We start from the raw sequence: 23,585 nt of genomic DNA, 5'->3' as shown, positions 1-23,585 counted from the left end.
TGAGGAGGGTGGTTCGATCGGCACCCCATGAAGTACCGTTGAGGACATGTAGGAGATTGAGGACCTCGTACAGCTGCGGACTGCCAGGTGTGACACATGGGAGGACCAATAGAGTTTCATATCTGTCATGAACCCCAAAAATTCCATAGTTTCAACTAATGAAAGAGCAAGAAGCCCAAGGTGTAGACATGGTGGGAGAAACCATTTGCGCCGCCAGAAATTCATACAGATGGTTTTGTCAAGGGAAAAGCCAAAGCCTTTGTCAATGCTCCAGGAGTAAAGACTATCAAGACAGTGCTGAAGACACCGCTCAGTAAGACAAGTCTATGGAGAACTGCAATATATGGCAAAATTGTCTACAAAAAGACAGCCGGAGATGACTGGCGAGATACGGGCCATTAGAGGGTTAATGGTGATAAAGAGTATGACGCTCAAGATGGAATCCTGAGGCACACCACTTTCCTGAATAAAGGTGTCCAACAAGGCAGAACCCACACACAACTTGAAAACTCGGTCTTGTAAAAATGCCCAAAGGAAACAGGGTAGGTGCCCACGGAAGCCCCACATTTAATGAGTACAGAGGATACCAGTTCTCCAGCAGGTGTTGCAGGACTTCTTCAAATCAAAAAACACAGCCCAGTCTGGGATTTTCACAGAATGCCATTCATGACATGGGTGGACAAAGTAATGAGATGGTCAACTGGAGAACACTGCACTCGAAATCCACACTGAGCATCCGGCAGTAAATTGTGAGATTCGAGCCACCACACCAGCCAGTCATGAATCATACAAATTCCATCATCTTGCAAATGCAGCTGGTAAGAGATATTGGGGGAGGGGGGTCGCCAGAAGGAAGGTTTTTAGAAGAAAGCTCTTGCCCACAGGAGAAAGTTGCTGCAACATCGGAATGTTGACGGCATCTGGCCCTAAGGCGAAGGATCAGGATGAACTGAGATCATGATCTAGTTCTGTCATAGTAAAGACAGTATTGTAGCACTCACGGTTCAGAGAATGGAGGAAGGTAGGGTGATAGTGGGAAGAGCTGGAAACTTCTGCAAAATGGCGACCCAAGGTGTTGAAGATGGCAATAGCATCCCCAATGACATCATCAGCGACTGTCAGGCTGGAAATTGGGGAATGGATTTTGGTTTCAGATAGCTGTCTGATGTTGGCCCACATGACAGAGCAAGGTGTGGAACTGTTGAAAAAAACTAGTTAACAAAATCCAGCTAGCTCTTTTGCTATCCCGAAGGATGCGATGACTCTTTGCATGCATCTGTTTATAATGAATGAAGTTTTCCAGAATAGGGTAGTCGTTAAAAAGGTCGAGAGCACATCTACATGCACAAATTGTGTTACAGCATGAGTCAGTCCACCAAGGGACTGGGACACGACATGGTAGAGAGGAAGTGTGGGGGATGGAACATTCTGCAGCAGTAAGGATAACATTTGTGACATATTCAACCTAGTCACCACAGCTGGGGAATCCCGTTCTTTGAACGTCGTCAGGGAGGAGTAAGGCTGCCAGTTAAACCTAGAAAGCGTTGATGGGCAAGCAAGGCAGTGCAGAAGGATAGGTCCAAATGGGAATATGGGTGCGAAGAGTTGGACAGGAAAGTGGGTGCTCTAGTATTAAGGCACAGGAGAGGTTAATTTGGTTAAGCAGGTCAGCCAATATGGCACCTCTCTGACAGGTCCTGGGGGAACCCCAGAGGGGATGATATGCGTTAAAGTCACCAAGTAGCTAAAATGGGGGAAGTAGTGGCCAATAGTGATGTACCCTATCATATATTTAAGTGCCTGCCTCCCACTCAGCAAAGCAGTCCTATATTCACCTAAGTCTCTCAATATTCAGCTTACAGACATCACGTTTACTTGGCTTACTTCTGTGTACCAGTGGAAATTGTTGGTTTTGTGAGGTTTTCACTTGTGATCCTGTTGCTTAATGCTTGTCGTCATCCTTGTTGTCTTGCTCAGTCATCTGTCGTCGTGCTTGTCCTTATTTTCCTGTTATCCTTTTTGTTTGTTCACGGGCTGCTCCTGTACAGTTCCACTGCGCTTTTGTTCATGGCCAACCCCACAACCACCCTCGACAGTTGAGGTGGACCGGCCAACAGAGGCCAGCTCCATTGGCACTCCTCTTTGATGTCTCTATGGCATCTGCGCCTCCAGTCACCGGTTGGGTGTTCCACTTCCATCTTGCCCACAGTTCTTTAACACACATTCTCGAGCTGATTGCCCCCACCATTCGAAAACTTACGTGCTGTATGACGAGGGGGACCACATCCAATCGGAGTGTCTCAGTCACTTTATTCGCCCCAGTCCTGCCCCTCCTAGGCCTTGACATACCATACATGCTCTTCAATCTGTTGTCCCACTGGATGACCCATCAGCATGGTATCTTTCACTCACACTACACCTTTTCATGGAGGATGTCAGTTTTCAGGTCGACACTGGGGCCACCTTCTCCCTAATTAATATGGCAACATATACGTGACTGGGCTCTCTTGAGTTGTCACCTCTGTCTCAGCATTTGGTCCCTCCAGAGACTGTTCCATTCCCCTTCGTGGGCAGTTCGTTGCGCAGGTAACGTACAAACACGTTATCCAGCTCCTTACCCTATTTATCATTGACTATGTGTCAGCTTTGAATATTTTTGGCTTGGATGCATTTCAACTGTTTGGCTTTACAATTTATGATGAATTTAAGGTCATTTCCACGGCTGTTTCTTTTCAGAACATTGTTTGCAACTGATCTCTGATGTGCTTCAGATTTTCAGGCGAACATTACACTTTGGCCGGATGTGCAGCCTCACTTTTTCCAGGCCCGACCCCTTCGGCTCAAGCAGGAACTTTATCAGCTCCAGGTTGCTGATGTTTTGGAACCCGTGACATATAGTGCCTGAGCGACACCTTTGGTGGTCATACGGAAACACAATGGGACCCTTCAGCTGTGTGGGGACTTTGGCGCTACTGTCCATGCTCAGTCATTTGTAGACACTTACCCCATTCCCCAACAGGCAAACCTTCTCACCAAGCTTGCCGAGGGAGAGAACTGTTCAAAGATCAACCTGGCTGTGGCATACCACCATTTATCCTTGGATGCCAATTCCCAGAACATCATCATTATCAACACGCCTTTCGGATTGTACAACAAAAAGCACCTTCCATTTGGTGTGTCTTTGTGCCGGCCATTTTCCAGTGGTTCCTTGAGCGCCTTAGGCATCCTATCCCTCCTGTGTGAATTATCTGAATGATGTCTTGGTCACTCGTCATTCCCGCCAGGAACATTTGCAAAATCTCAGCGCCTTATTTGACACTCTCCAGTCCGCAGGTTCATGCTGTCAGCTGGACAAGTGTTTTCTTCAACCAGAAGTGGAATACTTAGGCCACTGGCTTAGTAAAGATGACATTCGCCCTTCGTGTCATAATGTTGTGGCCATTGAGGCCCCCCTCATCCCAAGGACTTATCTGAACTCCAGGTGTTTTTGGGCAAGGTTACTCATTACTTGAAGTTCTTACCTCAGGCTGCCTCTGTAACTCAACCTCTCAATCATATGTGTCGCAAAGGGGTACCTTTTGATTGGACTCCTGCCTGTTACCAGGCTTTTCTCTGTTTAAAGGTGATGCTGAAGTCCGCCCCTTGCCTTACTCCCTTCTTTCCAGACTGCAGCTAGGCTGTGGCGGCTGATGCATCAGCATATGGCATTGGGGCCTTCCTCATGCATCAGAATGCCAATGGCTATGAACAGCCCATCGCTTATGCATCTAAGACGTTGACCCCGCACAACAGAACTACTCCCACATTGATAAGGAGCCCCTGGCGATAGTGTTCCTCGTCCAAAAATTTCACATCTATCTCTTTGGGGCGATGAAGTCCACCTTCCTGACAGACCATAAACCATTAGTTATGCTTTTTGGGCACTACTCTCACCTTCCAGAGTGGACGGCTCAATGTCTCCAGCACTGGGCATTATTTTTACGTGATTACACTTACACCATCCGGTATAAGCCCAACACCTACCATGCTAATACAGACACTTCGTCATGTCTCCCAGCAGGCCCCGATCCTGTGTTTTAAAAATGGAAGGTCCTCTGTTTTCACTTTGATTTCACCCACCAGGACATGCTGTATGGTCTGCCTCTTATGGCTGGTCACATTGCCACAGCTACATGTCGAGACCTATTTTCTGGCAGGTTCTACGCTATGTGATCCACTGGTGGCCCTACTATATTACTCATCGGATGCAGACCGACTACATCCCCCTGGTGCCACCTGTACCACAGGCTCCCCATGGTCGATGATGTCTTTCTGTTAGCCGTGGAGTCAGATGCCCTTTGGGTGGTCATCCCTCGGATTTGTGGCATGTAGTGCTCAGTTTGTTACACCACAGGCACTGGGGTATGTACCACACACAAGTTTTGGATCGTTGGCACATGTATTGGCCCAACATCAATGGTGATATTGACCACCTGGTCTGCAGGTGCAGTTTGTGTGCGCGTCACCAGGCAAGCTCCTTCTCAGTCATTTGCAACCTGGCCTGTGCCCCTCCAGCCATAGGATCGTATCCATCTTCATTTTGAGTGCCTCTTTTTGAGGTCTATGTGGTTTTTTATCATTGATGCCTACTTCAAATACCCACATGTCATCCGCATGGCGTCCACCACCAAGGAGGCCACACTCATGGCCCTGGCCCAGGTTCTCACCATTGAGGGCCTGCCTCACACATTGGTCTACGATAATGGCCCCCAATTCATGGTGTCCTTCCATGAATTCTGTCTGGCCAACGGCATCAAACATATCCGTAGCCCGCCTTTCCACCCTTCCTCCAATGGCCCAGCAGAGAGGCTTGTCCACACATTTAAACACCTGATGAAGGTGGTCGAAATGTCTCCAACCACATCGGCCCTCACCCTGTTCTTGAGCACCTATCGCACCACGCCAATTGACAGATGTAGTTCGGTGGAGCTCCTCTATGGGTGACAGCCACGGACCCTGCTGCATTTGCTGATGCCATCCTCTTACTGCCCCTTCTCTTGGCCCTCTCAGCATTACGCCCCCAGCACAATAGTGTGGGCCCACATTTACAGGAGCAAGGTGGGTTGGACACCTGCCACAGTCATCACAGCCCATGAGTGGCATGAGACATCAGTGTACACGTGGAAAGGGTTGGAGTGCCACCATCATAACCAGCTCCACCCACATTTCCCTGTGGGACTCCCGCCACCACCTCCTCAACTGCTACCTCCTTCAGGTACAGACATGGTCCTTGAGACACTGCCACTGCCCCCCAATTGTTGCCTCCCTGCCAGCCTACCGCCAGCCCTCCCCACCCCCAGGTGGATCGGCAGCTCCCTCAGCTGCCCTAGCCTTTGGGTCGGCCGTCGTGAACACCTCAGATGTCTCTTCCACCCCGCCAACAGCAGATGACCAGCCCATGTCTCTTCCCATCTGCCGACCACTGTGTCACTGTTTGGGGCCTTTCCACCCCTACGTGTTAGATTCAGGGGGGAGGGATCTGGTACCAAGAGCCACGCATTTCAAATCTGTGCCAGACGGCATGGACCTCTATTACCACTAGAGGTCTCTGTAGCCGTTGTGTAGTCAGGCGTGGCTGCATGCACTCCTCACCTGCATGTAATGTGAGGGCTCCACAGCCAATAGCAACACACCCTATTGTGTATTTAAGCCCCTGCATCTCACTCAGCGAAGCAGTCTGATATTCACGCGAGTCTCTCGACATCTCTCTTACAGCCTTCATGTTTACTTGGCTTACTTCCATGTAGGAGTGGCTGTTGTCAATTAAGTGAGGTTTTCACTTGTGACCCCATTGCTTATTGCTTGTTGTTGTTGTTCTTGATGTCTTCCTCAGTCTGTCATGGCCATTTTTCCTTTCCTGTTCAACTCTCTTGTTCGACCTCAGGGGGAAGGTCACACCAAATCAGTAAGAAATATGAAAGCTCAAAGTGGTCATAAGAGTGCAATTTCATTTCCTGAAGGCAGCTGCAACACTTAAAGCAGCCGTAAATCCTAATTGTGGGACCGAAGGTAATGAACGTTTCATTGGAGAACAGTCACGATGAAGAGATGTGTGGGTGTCACCTCGACAGATGCTGAGTGACAGCTGAGGAAGAGGCGCTACTACAGAGTGCAGACACAGGAGGATCCTGCTCCATGGAGTCCACAGAAGCATCAGCTTGCTTGTGTGGTCGGTCTGTGGACTCCAATGCCGAAAAACAGTTGTTGGTGCACACCAGCAACATGGAGGCTGGCCGGGCTACGGTATCACGTGCCGACACCATCGAAGAGGACCTTCAAGCTGACAAAGGAGGGGACCGTTTGCCTTTGGAGGACTTCTTTGAGCCCTCCCAGTTAGATGAAGACTGAAGTGTTGTTTGGGGCAAGGGACAGAGTAAGTCTTCATGGGAGTACTACTCCTGTCCTTTCCAGCCTACCGGTTGTGTAGCTGGTGGCTTCGCCCCTTGTGGTGAGAGTTTGACGGTTTGTTGCACCGCATGATGGAGGGATGGTGATGGTACGTTGACACTGGCCAATTTTACGACCTCAGAGTTGAGTTGGACGTCATATATCTGCATGGACACGTCTTTCATGGAGTGAGGGGTAACAAAAACAGAACTATAAATGCCTGACAGGAGAACACAGGGTTTGCGACTACCCAGGCACTTTTTCCTTTAACTGCATCACTTGAACAGCCTGCTCATCAAGATACACTGGACATTCCTGAGAAGAGTTGGCATGGCCGCAATTGCAGTTTATACAGTATGGAGATGTAGGTGGACAATAGCCCTCGTGCACATTCCTACCACAGGCAACACATGTGGCTGGGAGTTGACAGGATGTTCTAGAGTGGTTAAAATGATGACACTGGTAACAGCACATCGGGTTTGGAATGTATGGCTAGACGGTGAAAATTTCATAGCCTGCTTTAAGTTAGGATGGAAGCACCACTCTATTAAAGGACAGGAAGACAGTGCGGGTAGACACTAAGGAGGAATCTACCTTTTTCATTACATGATGAATCACAATGACTCCCAAATCAGAGAGGTAAGACTGTATTTGAGTCTCAGTTAGACCATCAAGCAGCCTGGTATAAATTACAAAACGGAAAGAATTCAAAGTCCTGTGGACTGGACCTCCACATGAAAAGGGTAACTGTGGAGAAATGAGGCAGCAAGCAGTTTTTGTGCTTGAGAATCACAAGTGGTCTCCAAAACTGAAGTGTCATTCTGTAAATGAGAGCAGGATTTCACAGGGCCGGCAACTGCACCTTTCTGAATTATGAACGGATTTACTGTGGTGAAGGATGACTGTTTTCAGTACCTGAGACCACAAGTAACCATTGTGCAGTGGAAAGGGTCTTTGAATCATTAGCATCATTGCATTTACATTTTGTAGGTTTTGAGAGGGAAGATGGCTGACTCATCGCAAGGAAGTCTTCCACAATTGCCAGTGTCTCAGATGGCGTGCTCCTTCCAACTCTGTGCCTTCACAAGGAAGTGCACCCGCCTTAGGTCATTGTTCACACCTCACGTCACACCTCCCGAAGACCTGACAGAGGGAACAACTGGCAACTTGGGAAGGTTACAGCTCAAGCAAACACCCCACCCTGAGACTGGCCTATAGCAGGGGGAACGTGCAAACCCTACCTGCCAACCCGGGGCTGGGAATTATGAGTCAGCTTGTCACCTTGTCACCTCTTACACGTCAGATGCATGGGCCAGCCTTTAGGAGCACACAGGGAACAAGAGGACCCTCAAACGCAAAAGTGGAGGAACAAGAGGAGAAGGGAAACAGAGAAAGGAAAATGGAGCAGAAAGCAAAGGTGAGACTGTTCGTGACAGAATGCTGGACATTCCCAAGAATACCCCAGACATGTTCCCCAAGTGAGGGGAAAAAAGAGCAGCAAGATGACAGACATACAACACGAAAGGGAAAAAATGCCACCCCTTACTCTTCGCAGTCCTGGTTGCAATGGATCAACAGTTTCTCAAAACTGCACACTCCTGTTCTCAACATTAAACAATACTGAAGGTCACGTAATGAGCAATGTTCACTGGACAGGTGACAACTGGAAGCAACGGACTGGGAGTGAAGTGACAAATCATTCTATGCTCCATGGCAATGTGATTGAAGGATTTGGGTTAGCTGAATGCTGGCTGAACTTTACCTGCCATCATATTCAGTACCAGAGGAGGCAGTGTCACAGTATGCAATTCCACATTGTTAACTTGTTGTCCTCTTATTGCACTTTAGAAAATGCTAAATGCAGAAGGATAATTATGTATTTCACAGTATAATTATGTATTTCACAGTAGTGTACTGTCTACAGCAGAGGTAGAGTTCAGACACAAAGAGTGACAATCAGCTCAATAATACCGCCTGTCACTGAGCAGCATTGTGAGGCAAAGGTTTATGGACAATGACATTCCTGAAATGAGCCTGCCTGCCAACGTTCCAACCTGGAAGCAATGGATCATCTTAGGGATGAGTTATAATGGTGACTTCACTCCAAACCTAATGTCCAACATCTCTACCTTCTTTGGGTTCAGCTCTCGAGGAAGAATGGGCTATCATTCCTTCACAGAGGTTCAGACGTCTCAATGAAAGTACTAACAGAACAGTTCAAGCCACCATAAAGGAGAAGGGTGGATATGCTGCATCTTAATGTCCACTAATAGGTGTCCTGATACATTTGATGCACAAGGCTCCCACTGTAGGCTCTAATTACTACTCACCCACTGAGTGCCTGGCTTTCCCAGCCCGTGCATGTGTCCTAGGTTCGGTATCTTCCTCAAGTTGCCGCCGTCTTCCAGCAGCTGCAACTGTACACACACAGAGGAAAGCATCTTTTAATAACTTTATTTACTGCTTTAGTAATGTGCTCCTTCTACTATTCCCAAATTATGGTGGTAATGACTGGCACATACGCTAATTTTAACACACACCGTTGACATACTGCGCTTGTAACTTATCTCAGAAGACATTACTAAGAAACACAAAGCAACGTTCATTCATGGTCTGTGTAAAAATAAAACTTTAGACAGTGTCCATTAGCAGACAATTTTCATAGAATATGCCTATACATACCGCTTCAAAGCAGTGATGCACATACCCATGCCTTCTTAACAATGAATGACATTTTAAGAAAGAATGTCATTAATACAGTATGAAAATAGTAACATACTTGTCATACATACAGATATTGTTCATTAAATTTATTTCCATTTTGTGTGTGGTGACTTTTACGTCATTTGAAAATACAGTACTGCAGTACAGTAGTAAAACCAGAATGTCTCTATGCAAGTGGATGTTTAATGTTGAATTATGAATTATACAAACTTCAAGTCCTAGAACAAAGAATCATTTGAAAAATACTCAGGCTGCTAGGAAATCCAGAAGTATGAATATTAAGAAGTAATGAAGTATATTGCAGCATAGGGAAAACAAATGAAATACTACAGAAGGGCTGACTACTATTTTTTGGACATTTATACAGAGCGAACAGCAGGTTAACCAAACAGATTATTAAGCACCTTTGGGACAAGATGTCAACAATAGCATGGATTCAAGTAGTTAGGAAAGATTTGGAAAGAAATACAAGAAAAAGACCCAGCAGAAAGAAAGATTTTCAAGAAGAAAGTGTTGCAAATGGAAGGATTCCAAGGCAGGAAGAAGAAGAAGAAGAAGACAGGGTCAGAATGGTCTGATGAGAAACAAGAAACGATAGATAGTGAAGACAAAGGAAACCTGGAAGAAAATGAAGAAGAAGAAGAAGAAGAAGAAGAAGAAGAAGAAGACGAATGTCTGTGATGTCATTAATCTAAAATATCATCAAGGGCCCCAAACACACTTCCTTGGAGCACATCTACAGTTACTTCTACAATGTCCTATACAGTTCTATGCAGTGTCCTATGTACCAATATATCTTCAGCCTTGTCACAAATTTCATTTGTTTTGTTCATATTTTTTTGAAATAACCCATCAAAACAATTATGATGTCTGTACATCATTAGAACATTAAATTATTTTGGGAGCATAAAAGAGATACTTCTTGAGTGAAAACTGTGAACCCTGTTATTGTTACTTACACAGCCGATACCAATAATTGTAACAGTGAGCACACATTGTATGCTTTAAGTCGGTCTCTCCCATCTTTGTGCTTTGTGTTGTTGGGGGCATTACATGTGATCTAAGACAAGTTCATATGCCTAGGGCTCAAAGGATACAGTGTGCGTTTTCACCATTTTTACAAAGTTCATTAACTTGTTCTCACTTAATGTGGACACATTCTTTTAGGTAAATAGTCAATCTATGAATATTATATTGACACAAAGCACTGCTAGACTTTAATTTAAAATGGCTAAATGGGCAAAATGATAACAGTGGTGTTTATGAATAAGTGGTTTCGATGGTAACATTTTCACCATGTATGGGGAAAATGCCATGGGACAGAGCTAGGCACAAAAAGTTTTTTCTCATTTAAAGGGTGATTGTTCTGACATTAGTAACCCTCCATCTTTAGAAAGACCTTCAGCATTTGATGAAGATCATCGAAATTCTTTGATCCACAATGATCCACATCATGCACTCAAGAACCAGAAAATGTGATGAAGTATGACCATACCATCATTGTGCAGCATTTGAATACAAAGGAGAAGGTTTAACAATAAAGCGTATGTATACCACACACCAAACCATAAAAATCAGTGGTTGGCCATATGTACATTACCCTCTTGCTTGTCGTCGGTTAGTGAGTGAACACCACTGACCATTTCTATCCTGTATCATTACTCATGACTAGAAATTTTGTCTTTATGCTAATGTAAGAGAAAAAAAACAGAAAGGAAAGCTTTAGTCCAAACAAAGCAGCAATGCCACATAGACTTGTGTGCATCCACACAAGATAACGTTATGTATATGGTGAAACAGTGACTATGTGGTGTACTAAGAGTTGCTTGCATGAGGTGTAACTTTCCTCTTGGCATTTATTATCAACAACAGACATCTTGCAGATGCAGTCCCAGAAAAAACAGCCAGGAATACTGTGTTAAGTGATGCTATTCCACAATAACAGCCACCAGCATTCTGCTAGACTGGCAACAAATACTATACAATACTATACAACAATTGGGTTGAGAAGTCATTCTGCACCAATCTTTTTCACCTGATCTTGCACCCTCAGATTTCATCTTTTCTGCTCTCTGTTCAATGATCTTGGCATACTTCCTTTGGGGTCAAAATACACTTCGAACATGGCTCTTTGCTACAAAACCACATGATTTCTACAGTTGTGAATTCAGAAAGTTATCCCAACAGACTGTAGTCAACAGTGAAACAAATTATATTATTTATGATGATTTAAGTGTCCATTATGTATAGCCTGAGTTTTTTTAACTTATAGGAAACACTACAGTCTCATGCATCAGCCTAAGATATCCATTTGGTCATGAAAGGCTTAATCTGGAAATAAGCAGCAAAAGGCTAAGTCTGGAATAATGTTTGCCATGCTCTGTCCCTCTGCCAAGCAGATAAATTGTCTTAAAACTGCAGGCCAACTGCATGAGGAGATGTGGTGGACAGATTGAATGAGGATGTCAGAAAGGGGATGGGTGGCAGGGGGTGTAATATAGGAGGTACAGGTACATGTACAGGTATAGAGCTATGCATGGGAAAGGGAAGTGTAGGTGTAGCAAGTACTGAGGGAAGGGGGATTGTGGAACTACAGGATAAGTTAAGGGGAACTCTCGCATGTTCAAATTAGGGAAGCTGGTATGGGAGTGGAGGGGGTGAGGGAAGTATAACATGGGTCTCGAGAATGCAATACACAGGTTGTGAAGCTACCAACAGGTCAGCCACCTTGTACTCAGTAGCATGTTGTCACTGGGTAGTCAATTACACTCTTGGCAGTGAGGGATTGAGAGTAACTGTGGCACCCAGATGGGCCAGGCTATTTTACATGTCAATCAGGTGGCAAAATTCATTACTACTTATCGTAGTGTACCTATTTGTAATGTTTGCTTAACATTATAATGGCATATTTTTAAATGTCAATTTGGTACTTAAAAATTTGTCTTCTTTCTCTTTGCCACATTTCCCTCACAATCTGTCACAGCACACATTTTCAATGCAACTGCACATTTGCAACCAATCGTTTGTAGTTACAATAACACTGCCAATTTTCAGTATGAATTATGTACTACATAATTAACATACAATGTTAAGTTACAGTATGCAATTTTGAAAAACTGATTCACAAAAATAATTTAGCAGACCACCAATGAAGTATTAATGCCAAAGACAAAGATGAAAAATAAAGTACCACGTAACACAATATTAAAGTGGTAACCTGAATGTGTAATTAAACTACTGAAGAAAGCAAAAATCTCACCTGCCAATAGTTCCTCCATCCTCAACTTCTGTGGCATCTGCAAAAAAAAAAAAAAAAAAAAAAAAAAAATTAAAAAAAAATTAAAAAGCTGAATAACTTTACATAAACAGAATTTGAGTGTAAATCTAACACCTTGAAATGTGGCAGTGGTTGTCATCTCGCTGCACGTGCTCATCTTAATTTCAAGAAGTTGCTAAACTAAAATAGTGATGGAGATTAGGAATCAGGTGCAGTGACAAGCAGATACATATGAAATTTTAATAAAGTGACATTGATGAAAACTGCATAATGATCCAAGTGAAGAAACATAAATACTTGAATTTTAATTGAGTTTAATTGTCTGAATTCACTACAGCTGGCATATACAGCCACTGTCACAGAGAAGGACAAATGTGCCCACAAAAATCAAGTCAACATTGTGGGAATGAGTCCACAGCTGCTAGGTGTTTGAAGGCTGGTGTAAGGATACTGCCAGTGACCGAAATAAAAGTACAGCTTAGTTTGCTGGAATGAACACCCCTCATGAAAGGTGAAAGGACTAACAGACCATTATAAAATTACAGACTGTCACAGTTAGGAGATAGAGAAATTATGTCATGTATAATTCTGATAGTGTCTCCAATGGATTGCAAGTTACTGAGAACCAGCAGATCCCAAAGCATTGAGCCACGGCAGTTCATGTGGCAGATGTCGCAAATGACATGCCATGTAGTGTAGGAGAGTTGTGGCAGAACTTTAAATTCATATGTGACTCACTTTCTTCTGTATTAGTAGTGTCATGTTGATAGGAAGCCATAAAGGTCACATGATTACCGGGAATCCTGATCGAAACAATTTAAACTATCTGCAAGTACTGTAATGACTGCATACCTACAAAGCTGGAGGACACTGGCCTCAACAATACATTATGATTTTATGAGCTTTGTCTATTTAGGGGTGTATTAACCTGTTCTAGAGGGTTGCTGTGTTAGAATAATTCTTCATCAGAGTTCATATTTTGGATTCCAACATGCTAATAGCTGCCCCAGAGGTAAGGAAGTTTAATGTGTTGAGGATTTGCCCACGAATACTTAACATGTAGGGCCAGCACGTAAGTTTTCATTTCAGCTTCTTACTGATGCAAGCAGTTTGTTCAAGGTACATTGTTGGTTAGGGTTAGGATAGTTATTTTCTATGTGAATTATGTATTTTGTGTTGATTAGCACATGCTCAGTTAGACCCCAAACTACAGTCAGTAGCTATTGTTGTTCACAGCAGACTACAATGTGATTGAAATATAGCACTCTAGGCATGCAAATAGCTATTGATGGCATTCTCCTGTAAAAATGCTTCAGTGGCTATTGGCATCAGTGTATCAGCCTCACTGCATTGTAGCTGTACACTCAGAACAAGTGAGAGACTTGTGTTTCATAGTGAATGAATAGGCGGAAGCCACTTTATGCTGTGGACAGTGTTAAGGTGATATGCAGAAAAGCATATCTAATTTACAAAGAAGATAGTGTAGGTGTCTTGAAGTGTACTATGTGACATTGGTAGCAATGATACATGGCATCACAAATCACAAATGCTGTAACAGCTTAGCACATATTCATAGTAACACTGCAGAGAGCAACAGTGACTGTGTGAAGAATAATCAGCATAAAGGGATGGGAGTTCCAACACTTCCAAAATTTTATATCCAGCAACAATGTGGATACATTACTTAACCAACAAAACTATCATCAACAAGTGTGGTACTCAGTACTGATGACTTAACATCAGGCACACAAAAGACAAGTCCTACATCACTTGAAGGGGAAAGGAAATGTCAAAACTGAAGTCTTCAAAGTAATCTGTAACAGCTCAGTTTGATAAAACTACAGGCAGTGCCTCATTATTCCATTTTGGTACATTTGAGCATTTAATTGGGAAGCTGCTAAGAGCAGTTGCTGTGGACAATTTTGAAGTGTCTTTGTATTTTGGCCATATGTATCTCTGTGGTCATGGCCAACAGTGGTGGAAGCTGATATTATGACAGCAGCAACGCAATGTGACCAATGTGAACACACCCAATAAACAGGAAACTGCAAATAAAAATTTTTGTCGAGTAGTGACTTGAGCAGGAGCATAATAGGACTGGGGCAGCCCAACAACTAGGGTCCTAATGGCACTCAAAACAAAGGAAATAAAACAAATTAAGATGGAAACAAAAAGTGGAAAAATAGGTAAAAACATCCGACTAAGCACATCCACAAATGTCCACAGCTCATTGAGGGGCTGCAGCAGTGGTCTGGAATTAGTCCTCTGAATGAATTAAATGCATTTTGGTACACTCAGCCTGTGTCAGTAGCTAACAGGATAGGGCTCGATTTCCAGCACTGCAGTACGTCATGAGAAACAAGTACTTTTATTCACTCTGTGAAGGCAGTACAGAATTCTCTGACCAGTCATTCACACAGAAGTCTGTGGAGGTGACTGCACTGAAGTCATTCCATGTGGTGCTGTGTTACAATCATTACTGTATGCCTCCTACCAGATTTAAACAAATGATAATGAATGTAATAATGGCTACAGGGATACAATGATGCTTGCACCAAGTAGACCAGAATGGAGAACTGCATCAAGCCACCTTCGGACTGACAATTACAACAATAACAACACAGCTTGTGGGAGAAGTGGGGCAGTAGCTAGAAGGAAGGTATTTTTCCTTACCGGGCTTCGGTATGGGTATGGGTAAGACAGTGGCTTCATGCTGGCACCTGGGAAACGGCGCCCTTTCCCCAGATGTGATTGTATATCAGAAAGAGCAAGTGCTTGCCCACAAGAGAAAGGTTTAGCTATGTGTGAATGCAAACATCGTCCTGCACAGGGGTGGAGGATCAATATGGAGTGAGAGCAAGTTCTCACTCCCCCATAGTAAAGGCAGCTTGCAGCACTCACGAATCTGCCAAAATAAGGGTACTGCCCAAGCCTCCTCCACTTCTTTCTGATGGAGGAAGGCAGAATGATAGTGGGTGGAGTTCAAAATCTCCGCAGAATAGCAGCCCAATTGTCAGAGACAGTGATAGCGTCCACTATGACAATCTACTACGGTCAGGCCAGAAATTGGGGAATGGATCTTGGTCCTACAGAGCCCACACAACAGAAGACATGGTGGAACTCTTAAAAGAACTAGTAAAGGACATATAGCTAGAGTTTTGCTATCCTGAAGGGTGCGACAACACTGTGCATGCAGCTGTTTATAATGAATGCAATTTGCAGTCATAGAATGATGGTTAAAAACATGGAGAGGACATCTCTGCATGTGAGTTGAGTCACAACACAGCTCAGTCAATCAAAGCATTGGGACATGGTGCAGTAAAGATGAAGTGCGAGAATGGAACATTGTGTTGTGGTAATGATAGCATTTGTAGGATATTCTACCTGGGCATCACAACTGGAGAAATTATGTTAAACAAAGTGTGCCAGGGAACAGTAAATCTCCTGTCATCCTTAGAAAGCTGCCATTTGGGTGTTCACATAGGTGGGGTAGGAGTCAGAAAATGGATAGTAAATGGGAAATGGTTGCTCGAGTACGTACCAGAGACAGTGATGAGATGATGGGCAAATTGGTCAGTGCAGGAGAGGTCCAGATGGGGGTAAGTGTGCATGGAGTGTAAAAGGAACATGGGTACTCCCATGATAAGGCAAATGAGGTTACAGTGACTGATAAGGTCAGCCAAGAGGGCACCTCTGTGACAGGTTTTGGGAGAGTCCTAAAGGGAATGATATGCATTACAGTCAATGAGCAGCAGAAAGGGATGAGGGAGTTGGCCAGTAAGGTGGAAGAAGACTGTCCAGTGACACCGAATGACTGAGGGATGTAAACAGTACATATGGAAAAGTTCAGGAGACGAAGTAAAACGCCGACTGGAATAGCTTCAATCCAGGTAGTGAGGGAGAAGGGTTGACATTGAACATCATTCCTAATGAGCAGCATGACTCCCCTCTCTCCTCTTATGATATGGAATGCCATCTTAGGAGAGGGGGAGTCGAAGCAGACTGGGAAGAAATACGAAAGCTCAAAGCCATCCTGAGGATGCAATTTTGTCTCCTGCAGGCAGAGAAAAAGCAGAGGCTGTGATTTCAAGAGCCGCCACAAGTCCTCTTTGTTGAATCAAAGGCCACCAATATTCCATTGTAATAGTGTCATGATTAGGAAAGAGGAGGGGGAGGGAAGAAATGGAGAGGTGGCACCTCAGCAGCTATTGAATGGCAGCTTTCGAAGGCTCACTGCTACAGGGCACAGAGGCTGGAAGATACTCCTCTATGAGATCTACAGAGGCACTGATATTCTCTTTCTATCCATCCTATGAGTCCAGAGCAGAAAAATGGTTGGTGGCCCAAGTTGGTGACGAGGTGGTCAGCCATACTGTTGAAGAGTATCTCCGAGTCGATGAAGAAGCAGATCATTCATCCTTGTTATATTTCTTTGAGCCTTTCTGGTTGACAGAGGAAGCCTCAAATGTTAGTTGGCCAGAGGGACAAAGAAAAACAGAAAATCTATGTTAGAGTGTTCTTTCTGTCCATTCTGGCTTGTCAGTGGTGCAGCAGGTGACGTCGTCGTGTGAGGCAAAAGTTTGATACTTGTTGCACAGCTGGAGAAGGAAGAGGAGGAGGAGGAGCAAGATGATGATGATGACGACGACAACGAAGAAGACAAGGAGGAGATGGGGCTGCCACTATCACACTGAGTTATTTCACAACCACAGTGCTGTATTTCACATCACACGTCTGGATGTCCATGGCCTTTATGGAGCGAGATGTAGCAAGAACGGTACTGTAATAGCCTGACGGTAGAATGCAGGGTTACTGACTAGCCAACAATTCGTGAGTGACCTTGTAATATATCTTTTCCTTCATCCAGATCTCCAGATCTCCTGGACGGCCTGATCATCGAGATACATGATAATCTTGATAGGAGGTGGCATGGTCACCATTGCAATTCATGCAGCACAGAGAAGGAGGCAGCCAAGATACACAGTTGGCTGGGTGTCAACAGGACATATGAGTTGTCATAATGACAACACTAGTAACAGTCTGTTGGGTTCAAAATGTATTGTCTGACTGTGATAACTTCATAGCCTGCTTTGATCTTTGATCAAAGTACCACTATCAAAAGTGAGAAAAAGTGTGTGCAAGGTCACTAATAATGCATCTACCTTTTCATCAACCAATGGACTGCAATGACACCTTGATCAGAGGGCTGTGTGTGGATTTCGCCCTCACTCAGACCATCAAACAATTTAGTTTATGTAATACCATGGGAAGAATTCTGCATTCAATGGGGCTTAACATGAATAGGATAGGCGTGGAGGACCGAAGCTGCAAGTTGTTGTTGGTGTACCTGAGAATTACAAGTAGTCGAAAAGCGAAGAGCCATTGTGTACACAGGAGCAGGATTTCACAGGAGTGGCAATGGCATCAACACCATTCTGAACAATAAATGGCTTTACCGTAGCAAAGGACTGACTGTCGTCAGTGCACGAAACCACAAAGCACAGTGTTACAGATGGGACGGTTATTGAATCGTGAGCCTCATTCCTTTTACTTCTCTGATATTGGCTACTGAAAATGCAGAACACATCTCCAAAAATGTCACAGATATGCACCCAAAGAGCGGGGAAAGGAATAGCAAGAGGATAGACATGCAGCATGGCAGTGAAAAGATGTTGCAAAGGCTGAGGCCCCGTGGTAGCCAAGCATGAACCTGTCAAAGAGCGGCAAGTCCCCTGGGTGGATGTGGTGGGGTGGGGTGGAGTGGAGTGGGAAAGAGCACTGAATTTGGTTGTGCACTAATCAACAGGATGGTCCAGTTGTTTCTTGGCCACAGTTTGTCAGTGGTCATTCATGCAGTCAGACAACTTCTTGTTTGTCAGGTCCTTGTAGAATGCAGTACTTTGGTTGGTTGCAGTCTAACTTGTAGATCACATGACTGGTTTCACAGGTTGCACACCATTGACGGGGTAGTTGATGTTTCTTACTGGACTTCAGTAGGTGGAGGTAGTGATGGGAGGATGTGTGGGACATGTCTTGGATCTACATCTATTACAACGGTATGAGACACAAGGCCACGAGGTTGGAAGCAGAGGTTGTGTAGTATCATTGGGCACTGGAGTACTGGTGTGGGATTTAGGGAGGGGGGAGGGAGGAGTGGGGGGACGTAGTGGGTAGGAAATTACTCATTTCAGTGTAGAATGCGAGCCTATTTCTATTCCTTCATTTTGCTTCAGCTAACACATTGGTAAGCTGTGTTGTTGTATGTCGGAGTGAGCAGCAGTATCATAAAATACACAGTGAACCATGTGAGAAAAATTTACGACCTGTGGAAAAGAAAAAGAGAAGGAAGAACAGGAGGAAGAAGAAGAAGAAGAAGAAGAAGAGGGACCCAGATTCTGAGCTAGCACCACAACCCCTCTATGAGGCAATTACCTACGAGATAATTACTACTTGAATATGTGTCTGGCAGGGTTCTGATGCAACTGTGCTGCTTAATACTCAAAGAGTCATAATCGTGTGCTAACACTCGTATGTGGCAAACAGATCTATACAATGAAGTTTATTTTAATACTGTTTAGCTAAGCAGTGGTTCAGATCATATAATAGGGTTTATTTTATCATTGCTTAATCAAATTAAGATTAATCTGTCGTTTTGCTCATATAAATTTTACCGTGGTATCAAGACCGCCATCCTTTACATGTGTATAAAGTACACCATACTTCTGCTTATGTCACAAAAATCACTTTCACCAGTGCTTATAAACACAAAATATTTGCATATCACAGAATATCAGTGAGGGCTCCAAACAACAAGAAGCATGAAATTGCACAGTGGGTACCAGCAATCAAACTCTCTTATACATAGTTGTGCATGACCAACAACAAATGGTTTCTTGGAAGATTGAATACCTAGCACCGATTTCATGCAAGTTCAGACTTGCAGTACCTGAAAGAGCCTGCCCAATATGTCATCGAAATATTGAGCATAAAATGTTGAAAACTCAGCAGGACTCCTGGAAGCACAGAACTGAACATTGACAAGGCTTCTCCATTAGACATTTTCAAGTAAGGCTAAGAGATGCTTATCTAAATATCAAAATTTTCATACAATATTTATCACACTCGTATTGACTGCAGCATCACTTCAAGTACTTGGCCTGGACAAGAGGAGGGGGGAGGGGGGAGGGGTGTTAGGCTTTGGCAATTATTCTGCCAAGCGTGCCAGACTACCTTGATGGAGGTCTGTCCATGATGAACCACCATGAAAAATTCAAGGCCTTTTAGAATTTCCAGTAAATGTAACTGAAACTAATTTAAAAAGAAGACTAACTGCTAATGGACTTTCTCAGTCAAATGAGGATTTTCCAAATGATGGAGGAAGACATTTTTCTTGTAATTACTGCAATGTTGAAACCAAACTGGCATCAAACTGCACAGTAATTTCTTAACATGTTCCGAGAAACAGCGCGTGTAATGAATGTATTGTCAATTCTGTGGCTCAATGAAAATATGTTTCTCACCTGTCTGCCACATATTTTTGTGTTAAGGGCTTGAGGCCAAAATCATGATAGCAATGAAATAAACAGAAAGTAAAGAAATTCATAAATCAAGTAGGACATTACCCACCTCACAGAAGAACCAACACAACTGAGGCCTTTCATTTTGCATCAAAGCTCTCTTGAAATTGATGTCAACCCACCTTAGGAAGTTCTGAAGGGAAGCTAAAACATGGATATCTTTCAACCAAATGTCAGAAAAATTTCAGTTAGCTCATGTGCCTATTTCACAAAGAAGTACAATGGAAGTTATGAATTTGAAAGTAGTAAGGAATGGTGAATTTGAAGTAAAGCTCCCATCTAATAAAGAACAAAAAAAGTCACAAAGGTTACTAAAACATAATGCAGGAAGTCTCACTAACAAAAGAATCAGTTAAAAGCTATCAAGAAAGACTAAACATGGCAGCTGGCAAAAAGATATCCACGGGACAAAAAAATAATTTAATCAATAAAAAATTAAGGGAAATGTGGTGGAATGAAATATGCACAGAAACCATACCAGAGAGGGCTAAAAGGTGAGTAAGATGTAAATGGTCAAAGAAAATTATAGATTATGACAATCCAAACAACAAAGAAAGAAAACTACCAGATTAATCAGAAATACCAAATAAGCCTTTGAGATGGAGAAACTTTTGCAAATACACAAAAATAATTCCCAAGTTTTTTATCAAACTGTGAAGAACAAATTAAAGGGGTTTCAAACTAAAACGAAAATGGCCAAATTGGGTTAAATAACAATTTCAAGATGAATTTGAATTCTCAGATAGTAATGAAAATTGTGAAGACGATTTACCCCCTGCTATAAAAGAAACCGACGAAGGAATTAACACCCTCAAAAATAACAAAGCTTGTGGAGAATATTTTATTACAGCTGAACTTTTGAAGTTGTCCTTGCCAAATGAAGCAAATTAGCTAAATTTACTCTCTGATGAAATCTGGAAAACAGAAGAAAATATCCCAGATGAATGGAAAGTTGCGGTGATACATCCACTGCATAAGAAAGATAATAAACAGGATGTAAACAACTACATAGTAATCTCTCTACTGTCAGTAGCATCTAAGTATTTTCCAAAGTTTTATCAAGCAGAATCAGAAACACTAGACAGCCATTTATGTGAATATCAAGCTTGCTTTAGAGGAAGGGAAGGCCATGATCACATCAAATATTTAATCTCAAGTGAGTAATTCATCACCGATTACTCAATTCAAAGGACATTGTATTTATGTTTATGGATAACAAGAAGGCTTTTGATTATGTTGACAGAAAAACTACAGCTAGAATAATTTGAGAATTTGGTATAAAGTCTAAACTGACAAACCTAATCCAAGAAACACTTACAGATACTGCTCTGGAAAGTAAATCTTATGGGAGAAATTTCAAAGACTTCAAAATAAAAACAAATGTACCACATGGTGATTGCCTGTCCCCAATTCTTCTTAACCCAGATAACCCTGACATCCTTCTGGAAGGACGATGTCACTCACTGTAGAAATTATTTGTTTTTGCAAATAGCACATTATTGCAATGGACTGTGATGCATTGTTATATATAGTAGGCAGAGTCAGTTGCACGCTGCGACAGTCAGTTTGACGCTGCCTTTCATAGTGAGTGAGAAATTGTGTCTTGGAAATAGGGCATATTTTACGATGGACGAACTGACTGACCTTGTCATCGATGGGTACGTATATTTTCTTTCATATTGTGTCAATAATTCTGAACCTTGTCATATAATATTGTAAATAATTAACATATATTATTTATGGGTTCACGTTACGATGGAAAGTTTTCGTCAGTTGTAATTCAATAATGTTTTCAGCCATCCTTCCAGAAGGACGTCAGGATAATATGTTGTCATTTTGTATTTGCAGAAAACGATGTACACTGATGGAACTTTTGGACATGTTAGAATCAAGAGATGAGGAAATACCTAATACTGGTGTGAATGTAACATTACACCCTCCTCTGAATTCAACTGATGACTTAACACATGAAGATTTGGGTGCTGAAGAAAATCCAAGTCTACATAAATTACCAGCAAGTCAGCTCAGTGCTGCTGCACTTTGTGATTAGGCCATTTCTACCAATGGTAATGCTGTGACTGCAACAAGGAAACCATCATTTATTTCTGATGTTGTTCCAGGACCCTCCAGCAGTACAAAAACAGCAACAATATCAACAACAACAACCACAAAAAAACCAGCAAGGCTATCTAAGAATAAAGTTCTAAACCTCAAGAAATATAACTAGAAAAGTGGTGAATAGTTAATCCAACACCTGTATGGCCTCTAATGTTCACAGTTGCAATGAAGAAAGGGCAAACACCGTTTGAATATTTCAAACAGTTTTTTTATAACAAAGTGCTTCAAATAATGATCACTTACACAGATCAGTACACAGCCAAGAGAAATAGACTAGGTGATTGTTCAGAAGATGAGATGTTGATGTTTATTGCAATACTTCTGCTAAGTGGATATTTAACAGTGTTACGCAGAAAGAAGTGCTGGCAATAAGATAAAGATAGTCACAGCGACCTTGTAACAAATGTCATGTCCAGAGATCGGTTTGACTTCATCTCTTCCAATTTGCATGTATGCAAAAATGGCAGTTTAGATAAATCAGACTGTTCTGGGAAAATGCACCCGTTACTGTGTATGCTGAATGATAGATTCAAATAATTTGCACCTCACGTGCGGCATCATTCTGTTGATGAATTGATGGTCCCATGCTTCGGAAGTCACGGATGCAAACAATTCATAAAAGGGAAACCAATCCGATGTGGATTCAAATTTTGGTGTGGAGGCACAAGTGGTGGATGTATTATTTGGCACGAACCCTACCAAGGAGCTGGCACATGTAGTAAGGATTATGAAATGAAAGGTATGGGGTACAGTGTGGTAATGACTTATGTTGACCAGTTACTTCCACATGTTCCATATCGAATATACTTTGATAACTTCTTTACCAGCGTTGAACTACTACATTACTTAAAAGAGAGGGGGGTGGAAGCAACAGGAAGAATAAGAGGAAACAGAGTTAAGAATTATTCTCTGTCATCTGTAGATAAAATGGTAAAAGCAAATAGAGGATCATATTAAGTTTTTTCTAACTCAGGATCCAGGATTTCCATTGTATGTTGGAATGAGAACAATGTTGTTACTGTAGCCACCAGCTTTGACCACTACACTCTGTAGCAAGATTTGCCAGGGAATAAAATAAAAGGATTAGCGTGCCTCAACCTAACTTGTTAGACTCCTACAATACTCATATGGGAATAGACCAAGCTGACCAGAAGGTATCCCTATATAGATGCTCTATAAGAGGGGAAAAAGTGGTATATCAAAATCATTGCAAATTTTATAGACATTGAAGAGCAAAATGCCTGGGATCCTTACAAGCATAACGAAGAACCCATAGATCATGTGACATTGCGTCATCGAATTGTCACTGCAATTCTTGAAAGTAACAAAAGGGTCACTACCAGCAGAGGGCGTCCTAGTAAGAGGGCAAAACTAGATTCTAGATTTGATGGAAGAGAACATTATCTTGCTGAATTACCAATGGACGAGATAACAAAAAAGAAGCAACACTGAAATGTCAAACT

This window comes from Schistocerca serialis, chromosome 5 (assembly GCF_023864345.2).
Source record: "Schistocerca serialis cubense isolate TAMUIC-IGC-003099 chromosome 5, iqSchSeri2.2, whole genome shotgun sequence".
NCBI lineage: Eukaryota > Metazoa > Arthropoda > Insecta > Orthoptera > Acrididae > Schistocerca > Schistocerca serialis.
The sequence above is the reverse complement of the archived record's forward strand: the minus strand, read 5'-3'. Positions refer to the sequence as shown.